Below are 12,522 nucleotides of genomic sequence, written 5' to 3'. Positions count from 1 at the left end.
TTCCCAAAATAGTTCAAAAGTCCCAGGAATGATCGCAACTCTGACGTGTTGCCGGGCCTGGGCGCCCAGTAGATCGCCTCCGTTTTTGATTCAGTAGGCCGGATCACATCTGCGGCAACTCTCCTGCCCAAAAACTCGACCTCTGGGGCCAAAAACACGCACTTGGCCTTTTTCAGCCACAAGCCTACCCGATCCAATTGGCATAGCACCTCCTCCAGGTTGTGGAGGTGTTCTTCAGTGTCTCGACCCGTTATGAGAATGTCGTCTTGGAATACGATCGTTCCAGGAATGGATTTGAGCAAGCTTTCCATGTTTCTCTGAAAGATGGCTGCTGCCGAACGAATGCCAAACGGACACCTGTTGTACACAAATAATACCTTGTGCGTCGTGATGGTGGTCAGAAGCTTGGATTCTTCAGCCAGTTCCTGAGTCATGTAGGCCGAAGTGAGGTCCAACTTCGTGAACAGTTTGCCACCTGCCAGCGTGGCAAAAAGGTCCTCCGCTCTCGGAAGCGGGTATTGGTCTTGCAGCAATACTCGGTTGATGGTGGCTTTGTAGTCGCCATAAATCCTAACCGAGCCATCTGCTTTGAGGATGGGAACAATGGGACTTGCCAACGGCCGAAATTATGCCCTCTCTGAGCAGCCTGTCCAGTTCACATTCAATTTTTTCATGCATCATATACGGCACCGCTCTGGCTTTGTAGTGCACTGGTCTGGCGTCCGGAGTGATGCGTATCATTACTTTAGTGCCCTTGAATGTTCCAACCCCAGGTTGAACAGTGACCTGAATTTTTGCAGGACCTGTGAGCATGAAATGCTCCACGGATGAAATGGCATGCACATCCCCCCATTTCCAATTCATCTCAGCTAGCAAACACCTCCTCAAAAGCGCGGGGCCATTTCCCGGAACAATCCAGAGTGGCAGCCGGTTCTGTAATCTATTATGTGTTACCACCAAGTTTGCACTGCCCAGTACTGGGATGATTTCTTTGGTGTATGTCCGTAGCTGCATCTCAATGTGTTCCAGTTTGGGCCTGCTAGCTCTGTGTGACCATAGTCTCTCAAATTGTTGGGTGCTCATGAGTGACTGGCTAGCTCCTGTATCCAGCTCCATTGCATCGGGATGCCATTCAGTAAGACTTTCATCATCATGGGTGGCATTTTAGTGTGTGAGCTGTGGACGTCAGCCACGTGAACCCGCTGAACTTCAGTATCTATGGCTTTACCTCAGGCCTTATCCTGCATTGCAGATCCCTCATCTGGTTCCTCTGTCTCGCAGATTAGCCTCGCTACTGCCTTTTTGCACATCCTGGCCAAGTGACCACTAACATTACAAATCCTACAGGTATATTGCTGGAACCTGCAGCTTTTCGCATTGTGTCTACCCTCGCACCTCCAGCATGAGCTGAGATTGAGATTGCTGTTAACAAAAGGACTATTACCAGGCATTCCTCTCTGATTGCCCATTCGACTGTTTCTAAGCACTCAGATGGTGGGTGTTAATAGTCCCATCGCAGGACGCATTGTTCCTCGAGATGGCGTGAATTGCCGATCCCCTTTCCATTGTCCTTGTTGCGGGCCCACCCTAGAGCCTGTTGCTGCCTGGGCGGTTTTGAAATGCCCTTGCCTTCCTGCAGGGTCCCGAGCCGTGTTCACCATGTTAACTCCCTGGTCCGTCGCCACGTTTGGACCAGGGCTGCGCGTGTAAATTAGCTTAGTCTCCTCTTCTCCTGCCATAAAAGTCTGAGTTATCAAAGCTACCCCTTCTAAAGTCAAGTCCTTAGTCTTTATGAGCTTCCTGAAAATGCCGACATGATTAATGCCCTCAATGAAAAAGTCCTCTAATATCTCCCCCCTGCAGGCATTGGAGAACTTACAGAGATTGGCCAAGCGCCGCAGTTCTGCCACAAATTCCGAGACGTTTTGTCCCTCCCGACGCCGGTGAGAGTAGAACCGGTGCCGGGCCATGTGTACACTACTTGCCGGCTTGAGATGCTCACTGATCAGCTGGTTGCGCTCTTCAAAGGACTTGTCCGCCGGCTTTTGGGTTGCGAGCAGGTCTTTCATCAGCGCATACGTCTGTGATCCGCAGCTGGTCAGTAGATGCGCCCTCCGTTTGTCAGCCACTGTCTCTTCCAGCCAGTCCTTTGTGACAAAGCTCTGCTGGAGTCTTTCCACAAAGTTGTCCCAGTCCTCATCCACACAGTAACGTTCCTCTGTGCCACCGGTGGCCATCCTCGTGGTTCGGTGATTCCCCTTTCTCGTCGCCAAATGTGATGTCCCTGAACTTTACTACAAACTCACCCGAGGCATAGATATATCAGACACGGTCACTCTGTGACCTTCACCTTTATTGCCAGGACCAAGGAGTGCTGACCCTGGGTGGGACTTCCCCTTTTATACCTGGAAACCCAAGTGAGGAGTCTCTCCTGCAAGTTCACCCCCTGTGGACAGGGTGTTCATTTCTGGGGTACAGGTACAGTGTACATGAGTTACAGTTGCATGACTATGTCATTGCAAGATGGTTAAATACATGACAGTCACTATTGAACTCTGATAGTGCAGGGCACAAGGCAGTTTCAAGGTCATGGCGAGTTCTCTCTCGATCCCCAGACAAATTTGCTGAAGTGGTCTCTTCGGTTGTTGAGAAATCCATTCCAAGAAGAAAGGCTGCGTTGAAAAAGAAATGTATCCTGAGCCCTTCATCTAAGAGGAAACTCTCGTTCTCCACTGGAAAAACTCTGTGAAACATGTTCTCCACCACATAAGAGGTCCACAGGACACCTGCAGCTGCGTAGACTTCTCCATAAGGTGACAGTTGTCAAGAACAAACTCAAGAAGAAACCAGCAAACAGATATCTTGGTCTTAGTTGGAAGTTTCTCTCCAAACTACCTTCACACCACACTCGAGATTCCCACAAGAGAAGTGATGCAATCAACGTAGGCACCAAGAATGCTGTCAAAGAATTCGCTCGAGCTGATATTTTGAGAGAGTTGACATGCCATGCGACACAAAGTACTTCAAGGAGAGTAATGGAATGTTCATTCAAGACGGCTTACTTCTTTGAGGAAAATCCATCAGTTGGTATCAGTTTTGCCACTGAATATTAAAACTATGTCAACCACCAAGCTCTTACAGTGCTTATGCGAGAACTGCGTGAATGTAGATCTCCTTCTCACGACCTGTTCTGAAAAATGTCTGCAAGTAGGTCGAGCTAATGTCAGAAGGAACAAGTACACTATGAACAAGACACTTTATCCCCAGACAGGTATCTTTCCCAGAAGAGAATGCATTGAACACAAATGTGATGCCTGTGGTGTCAAGAATCTACAGCAGAGACTGCAACCTCTTCTCCATGAGCATGGATCTCAAGATGTGAAGTGGAAAGAATGGACTGCAAAGACCATGAGGAAGCTGGACGCATGGCTCTTGTTGAGAAGAGTGGAACCATTGAACAGCTCATCAGTGCACTAGATACGAGGCTGACTCCTTTCGCAAAACACCTAAACAATGTAAAATGGCCAGGCCAGCAGTTCAACTCCATTAAAGAAAACATTCCTGAGAACTTGGTAGTTCTCTGCATGGATTTCACAGAGAATTATAACTGCCATTATCAGAGTGCTCACTGGAGCTACCACCAGGACACCATCCACTCAATCATTGCATACTACAGGTGCACAAGGCCAGGTTGCTTGGGAGTCTATGGTCATGGTTTCTAATGACAGGAAGCATGACCAGCATACTGTCCATCACTCTGTTGGGATAGCCAACAAACATCTCCAAAGTTCTGGGGTTAAAGTCGATCATTTCTTGGACGGCGCATCATCGCAGTACAAGAGTAAAGTCAACTTTGACGACATGTCACATGGAAACGAAGACTTCGGCTTTCCGTCCAGAAGCATTTCTTTGGAAGTCGTTAAGGGAAAGGCCCCTGCAATGGAGAAATAGGGGTTGTAAAGAGGACAGCACTGACAGCTATGAAAACCAGACAGGCCGTCATTAGAAATGCTTGGGATCTGTATACATATGAAAAAGTCTCTAACCATTCCAAGAGGAGAGGAGCACAGCAAGAGGACCTTATTCTTCATTAAGGTGGTAAAGTGAAACAAGTGACCCCATAACAGGAAGATACAGGATGTAGGCATCACTGGGGTAACGCACATCGCGGTGTCCTTTTTTCATATGTATATAATGCATGTTATGTTATGCTTCCAAAGGGGCATTCTATCAACAAAGAAAGCTTTGAGGAATATTGAGTATCTGTTTAATTATGAGGTCACTTGTGGATATGAGTGATGAATGATGCAGCTTGTGTATTCTGATGCAATTTTCATCAACCTGCCATCGAGTAATTATCATTTTGCCTTTTCCTGTTATCGTTATGTTGTTGAAGAACCAGATAGTTATTTTTTATTGGTTTTCATGAATTTGAATTTTGACCCTTGCGTACCAGTATTGTGAAAGCAATCATATACATGTAGAAGCTCTTACTATCTGTTTTTATATTTCTTGCTAGTTTACTCTCATAATCTATCCTCCCTCTCATTATTCATTTTTAGTCACTTCCTTTTTTATATTTAATGCTTCTAAGTATGAAATCTAAAATCATATTTGCTTTTTTATGGCATTTTCTACCTGTAAAAATCTTCTAAAGATCTGCCCCATTGGATTTCCTTAAACCTCTGCTCTGCTAGGACTCTCACCATTTGGATTATTCGCCTCTTCATTGTTTGTTTTCCTCAAAATGTTATTCCATGTTTTTCTGCATTGAACTGCATCTGCTCCCTCTCTGCCCTGTATCTGCCTCCTATCTGTCCCATATCATCCACCTCAGTCCCCTATCTATCCACTCTGCTGGCCTCTATGGTTTCCTGAAATCTCAGTTTTGCTCCCCATGTTTTGACATGTTCTTATTTGGTATCATCGGCAACCTTTGATATCATTCATCTGGTGCCTGTATCCAAGTTATTGATATGAATGGTAATCAAACGAGATCCCAGCATGTATCCCACATGCTATTAATACGAAAGACATGCATTTACCCCTTCATTACCCTTTGTTTTTTGCAAGCGAGCCGTTTTCCTTAATTTTCATAACAAGTCTTCTATGTGGCACCTTATAAAATACCTTCTGATAATTTGTACAAACATATCCTTCATCTATCCAGTCTGTGATTTACTCAAAGAAGTCAGTGAAATTGGCCAAACATGGTTAGCCTTTGACAAATTGATGCTGACTCTTTCAGATGAGCCCATGCTTTTGTATTTACTAGTATATAAGTCTAATAAGTATACACTAATTTCATCCCACATTATGTATTCTAGAGGCTTACTCATAACTAAGGTAAGTCAAACTGGCCTATCATTTGCTGAATTGCTCCTTTCCACTTTAATGTGTATGGGTTTAACATCTGCCATCTTTGACCCAATTCCTATATTGAAAGACATTTGGAAAACAACTGCCAATAACTCCCCTGTACCCTCACTACTTTCCTTCTGTATTCTGGGATGGATACCATCTGGGCCTGGTGACTTTTCAACTTTTAGTTCCATTACTGTTTCCAGTAACGGCTGCTCCACATCCTCCTCAGGTACTCAACACAGTCCCAATGTAACTCTCCTCTGTAAAAGCAGCTACCAGTCCCTCACTTTCAAGAACAAGATAACTTGCTTCATCTCTAAGTGGTCTTCTTCCCCTTCTACATTCTTCAACTGGGTCAAAGCTACCAAATGCAGCTAAGCATATTGTGGTATATTCTCTATGACATCACTAACACACAGACTGCAAGATGGCTCTTAACACAGGAACTTGACATGTGACCTGTCACCTGATACTTTATTATTGTAAACACAGTAATCCATGAGGTGGACTAGTAATCCCCTAGATGGAGCTTAGATATTACACTTCTCTCTTCTGAATGAAGAAGTAATTATAACAAAAAATCATCATACATAACGTGCATGGTTATACATTAAAAAAGATATAGACTTATTTTGCTATAATTACAAATCAAACTTAACCACTTGTTTTCTGTTTTGAAGAGGATACCTTTGCTCTCGAACAGAATTTCCCAAACATGGTGTCGAACTTACTCATTCTAAGCTGATATTGAGGAAAGTTTTCCTCCAAGGGATACCCTTGCTCTACATTTTAACTCTCTACAACTTCAGACTGTTTTTCTGCCTGACTCAGAATTAGACTTAAATTCGGACTTTCTCTTGGATTTGTTTCTAGTACATCTGATGTAGGATTTGCTACTGCTACTTTACTTGTAACAAGACTATCTGATGAGTCAAAAATAATCGAATCATTCCAACTTTCAACTCCTTCCACATCGGTAGGTAAAATATGATCAATGTGAACAAACCTAACCTGTCCATGATCAAACATCTTGATCAAATATGTGCAAGGACCACATATCTTCACCATTCTTCCTGGTAACCACTTTACCCATTCTGATTTAATTTCACACTTCTCTCTCTTACTCTACCTCTATCATGATTCTCTTTCTGTCTGAATTGTTTCTCTTCTACTTTGCTAAGTTTGATTTTAACGAGAACCTAGTTTGTGGCTGTTGTTTGAGAAACAACTCTGCTGGTGTCCTACCAGTAGTTGTATGAGGAATATTACGATAAATAATTAGAAAGTTTGCCAATTTGTGGTCCAAAGGCAACTGTCATTGCTTTGGATTTGGATCCAACATTTGTTTGATGAGGGCACGTTTTACAATTTCTACTGTGCGCTCTGCTGCACCATTTGAAGGGTGGTACAGTGGAACCTTGGTATAGGTGCACCAACATCAGAGTCCTCATTCAGGCTAACATCCCCAGCATTGAAGCACTGACCACACTCGATCAGCTCCGCTGGGCAGGCCACATAGTCCGCATGCCAGACACGAGACTCCCAAAGCAAGTGCTCTACTCGGAGCTCCTTCACGGCAAATGAGCCAAAGGTGGGCAGCGGAAACGCAACAAGGACACCCTCAAAGCCTCCCTGATAAAGTGCAACATCCCCACTGACACCTGGGAGTCCCTGGCCCAAGGCCGCCCTAAGTGGAGGAAGTGCATCCGAGAGGGCGCTGAGCACCTCGAGTCTCAATGCCGAGAGCATGCAGAAAGCAAGCGTAGACAGTGGAAAGAGTGTGCGGCAAACCAGTCCCACCCACCCTTTCTCTCAACGACTATCTGTCCCACCTGTGACAGAGCCTGTGGCTCTCATATTGGACTGTTCAGCCACCAAAGAACTCACTTCAGGAGTGGAAGCAAGTCTTCCTCGATTCCGAGGGACTGCCTATGATGATGATGATGATGATGGTATGTTTCACACTCATTTTTGCTCATGAACTGTACAAATTCTTCTGAACAAAATTGCAGCCCATTATCAGACACAATTTCTTCTGGGAGGCCGTATGAAGAAAATAATCTTCGCAAATTGTCTAGTGTTTTACTTGTTATTTTCCGCATCGGAAACACCTCTACCCACTTTGAATGGCTATCAATCACAATGAGCAATTGCTGCCCTTTTAGCTCAGCAAAATCGATATGTAACCTTTGCCACAGCCTGGGAGGCCATTTCCATGGCTGTAATGGTACTGATGGTGGTTTCTTGCTTACCAATTGACATGTTGTACACTAACAATGTAATCTATTTCTTTACCTAGACCTGGCCACCATAAGTAACTGCTTGCAAAACTCTTGGTCAAGCACATTCCCAGGTGCTGGTCATGAAGATCTCATAATAATTTGGATCTGAATTTATTTGGTATAACCATTCTTGCACTCCACAGGATACAATCTTTAGCCACTGATAATTCATTCCTACGAACAAAGTATGGATGAATATCTTTCTCTGATATCTCGAGTGACTCGTTATTTGCTATGTAATCATATACCTTTGACATAACTAGGTCACATATGGTTGCTCTTCCAGTCGCTTCAGCTGTGACTGGCAGTTCATCAATGTATTAAAAATAGAACACTTCTTCCCTATTGGGTATAACTTGTGATGGGGATGGCAACCTGGACATTGCATCAGCAGTACTGTGATCAGCTGATTGTCTGTACTTCGAAACATAGAAACAGAGAAAATAGATGCAGGAGGAGGCCATTCGACCCTTCGAGCCTGCACCACCATTCAATAAGATCATGGCTGATCATTCACCTCAGTACCCCTTTTCCTACTTTCTCTCCATACCCCTTGATCCCTTTAGCCATCAGGGCCATATCTAACTCTCTCTTGAATATATCTAATGAACTGGCATCAACAACTCTCTGCGGTAGAGAATTCCAGAGGGGAACAATTCTCTGAGTGAAGAAGTTTCTCCTCACCTCGGTCCTAAATGGCTTAGCCCTTATCCTTAGACTGTGACTCCTGGTTCTGGACTTCCCCAACATCGGAAACATTCTTCCTGCCTCTAACCTGTCCAGTCCCGTCAGAATTTTATGTTTCTATGAGATCCCCTCTTATTCTTCTAAACTCCAGTGGATACAGGCCCAGTCGATCCAGTCTCTCCTCTCAATGTCATATGTATATGCTGACAAAATCAAAGCCCATCTCTGCATTCGGGCTGCAGCTAAAGTTGGAGCTGGGGACTTTGGAAGATTGCTGTCAGGGGCTTAGGGTCCGTAACGATAGTAAACTTATGACCATACAAGTATTTGTGGAACTTCTTAACCCCAAAAATTAATGCCAAAGCTTCCCTTTCAATTTGCGCATCATTATGTTCACTGACACTGAGAGTGCATGAAGCAAAAGCAATTGGTCTTTCCTCCCCACTATGTAGTACATGAGAGATGAGAGATCACTGTCCCAACTCCATATGGAGAGGCGTCACATGCTAGCTTGATCACCTTAGATACATCATGGTGATCAGCATCATAGGCAGTCCCTCGAAGCGAGGATGATTTGCTTCCATGCCAAAATAGGATGAGTTCACAGGTGTTTCAATGAAGGACCTAATATTCCAGATCCCAAACTACATCTTGGAGGGTGGAAGATGCCTGTGCTTGGATTTTTTTTAATGTATGGTGGCCGTTGCACACCAGCCACCACACGGACTTGACAGAGCTAGGTCTTGGTCCAGTGGCAAGCATTACCCCAGACGACTGGAGACCAACTCTGGTGCATGGACCGAGCGCGCACACATATAGCAGTATGGGCTGGCCCGTGCTGCCCCTGGGCCCTTGCCCCTTCTGGCCCAGACTCACGCCTCTCCTGGGCTCCGGTCACTTCCCTCTACAATCTCTCGCCGCTCCTTCGCCCTCCTGCTGTGCCTGCTCGCATTGCAATCAGCGACCTGACTTCGCAGCCGTTGCCCTCCTGCAGTGGTATGTCACCGCACGCTGCTTCCTCTGATGGCCCCAGCCTGCTGATGGTCTTGCAGGCCGGGGCCGGGCCACCGCATGCGGCTCCCTCCAATGCAGCCTTTCAATCTCTCTACCAACTGGCTGTTTTTTCATCGGCTCATTCAGTGGATGTAACACTGCAGCCAATTTTGTCAGAACTTCCCATAATAGTTCAAAAGACCCAAAAATGATCAAAGTTCAGTGACATTCTTGGAAGTAGGTGCATTTCTAATTGCATCCAACTTTCCCTTGGTTGGATGTAAACCATATTTGTCTACTCAGTGCCCTAGATACTCCACTGAGTTTTGAAATATCTCACACTTGCGAGCAGTCACTCATACTCTGTGATTCTCTACCTATTTGAGGACTTCATTCAATATGTTATTATGAATTTGCCTGTTTGGTGCTGCAATGAGTATTTCATCTAAATAACATATTACCCCTTCAATACCTTGCAAAATCTAGTTCATCAACCCTTGGAATATGGCAGGGATGGCAGACACTCCAAATAGTAGCCTATTAAATTGATATAGGCCTGGATGAGTTTTATAGTCAAGCATGACTTGGACTCCTCATCTAGTTTAAATTGTAAATAGGCATTTGTGAGATCTAACTTTGAGAAGATCTGACCACGTGGCAGTGTTGTGAACTAATCTTCTACATTTGGCAATGTATTGAGTAGATTACCCTCTAGATCCTGGGTTATGTTTACTTTATAATCACCACACAACCTTACCTTACCATCAGACTTAGGTACAACAACAATGGATGTAGCCCAATTACATAGATCTATCTTAGAGGTAATGTTCTCAGTCTCTCGTCTTTAGAATACTTGATCAACTTTCTCCTTGAGTGCATATGGTATGGAACGTGACTTGCAGTAAACTGGTCTAGCGTCCTTCTGCACCCTGACACTCGCCTTGAAGCCTTGGATCGGACTGCCTGTTTCACAGAACACCTTCGGATACTTCTTGATGACATCATCCTTCGATACAAATCTCGTTTCAACATGAAAAATCTCACTCCATTCCAGCTTCAGTGATCCCAACCAATTTCTACCTAGTAAGGCAGGCTTGTCTCCAGTCACTACTAAGAGAGGCAAGCTCTGAAATTGATCCTTGTGTTTCACCGGTACGGTGATATGACCGACCACAGGAATGTTCTCTCCTGAGTACCCTTGCAGCTCTACCTTGGATTTCTCCAATGGGAAATCACGCAATTTGTCGAGATATAGTGATTCCGGTACTACACTCATGGATGCGCCAATGTCAATTTCCATGGGTATCTTGTTTCCTGCAACATCTAATTGGATGATGATAATTTTCACCGTTAGATACCCTCGTGCTCCTGATGACGTGTATCTCTTCATCCTGTTGCTTTTCTTCCATGCTATGTAGTCTCTGTGGATTTCTACTTACAGCCTTGAAAGTTAGCTTACTCTTCAGTCGGCATGTCTTTGCAAGATGCCCAGTTTTACTGCAGAAAAATCACTCTGCCTTTACATATGGACAATGTGTTGTCCCAAGCACCGATAGTATGACTTCAATGTATTGTTACCTAGGCCGGTTGCTGAGGCCTTGTAGCCCAGCTGCCTTTTACTTTTAACCTGCAGGCGATTGACCTCAGTTGTTTGATAACTGGAAAAATGGCTAGAAATTCTTGGGAGCACTGGTCGGCCATATCCATTGACATAGCTGTTTGATAAGCTAAATCAAAAATCAAGTTAGGAGTTGTTAACAACTTTCTTCTGATCACTTCATTTTTCATCCCACAAACAAAGCAGTCAAGCAATGCTCAGTTTTGAAAGTTTTCAAGATAACAGCGAATAGATAGCTTCTGTAATGCTACAATGTACTCACTGATACTTTCGTCAATTAATTGATCTTGTTTTCTGAAACGATAACTTACAGCAATTTCCAGGGGCTCAGGACTGTTGTGCTGTTCTAACTTGCTTAGAATCTTCGTAAGTGATGTGTCCTTTGGCTTCATACACCTCGGGGCCTACTTCAGTCAGGAAAATAGGCCATTTTCTTTCTAAAACCACCCGATTACTGTTTTCATCATCGGGGACTTCGATGATACTATTTGCGGTGAAAAATATTTCAAGCCGCTCCACATACGCTCCGAAAGTCTCTCGGTCGCCTTGAAACACACCCAAGTGCCCTATTATTCCCATATGCGCAGTATCTGGACTCTTTCAGTTCAGCCAAGTGTGCTTGTAATTTACCTTGTATTTTTAGCTGTTCCGCAACACAAAGGACCTCTCTAGTCTCTCTGTTGTTTGGCTGGAATCATCAACCAACAAAAATTTCAGCTAGGGTATCCAGGAATCCCATCCTCATCAACAAAAGTGGTACATCTTCTCTACAACATCACTAATACATAGACTGCATGATGGCTCTTAACAGGAAATTGTCAGATGACCTGTCACCCGATGCTTTATTATTGTAAACAACAATGGCTACATTACCACAGTAGTCCACTAGATAGAGCTTATATATTACACCCATGACGCCAATCACAGACAGAAGGACACAGATATAATGAAACTCATGCTACAACCAGAATTAGTATCAAACATACCTATTTCTAGCTTGACACAGTACTTTATGCCACTGGGCTGATAAGACACCCTTACAATACATGCCCCTACACCACCCCCAGCTTGAAGGGTTTCCAGAATAATGACTGCTGCATGGCTTTGAGCTAAAACAGATGGAAAATCCATGACTGAGTAAGGGAGTGAGAATACCAATATGGAATATCATCTGAGTAGGTCACTGCAATTCCCTGTACTTCCCATTCTTGTAAGGCATGGGGAATTAAAATTGGGCCTTAAAAGTAGATGAACTCTTCTATAGTTACCCGATTTATCTTTTAGTCCCGTCTTGAATATTTACTACTTTCCAGACCCATGACATAATTTGAATATTTAAGGTGGATTGAAAAATCGTAACCAGAACTTCTGCTAACTCCTCTCTGACTTCTTTCTACAGCCTAGGGTCTATGCCAACAAGGCCTAGTGACTCATCCGCCTTGAGTTCTGTTAATTGTTCCTATTCATAACAGCTTGCTATTGGGGTCCCAGATGGCCACGGAAGTGCACGTTTGAGAAACTTGCCATCTAGAATTGCTGTGCTCCATCATGTTCTTGTCTCCTTTCTATGGGAAAATT

This window comes from Pristiophorus japonicus, chromosome 11, assembly GCF_044704955.1.
Source record: "Pristiophorus japonicus isolate sPriJap1 chromosome 11, sPriJap1.hap1, whole genome shotgun sequence".
Lineage (NCBI taxonomy): Eukaryota > Metazoa > Chordata > Chondrichthyes > Pristiophoridae > Pristiophorus > Pristiophorus japonicus.
This window is presented reverse-complemented; position numbering follows the sequence as displayed.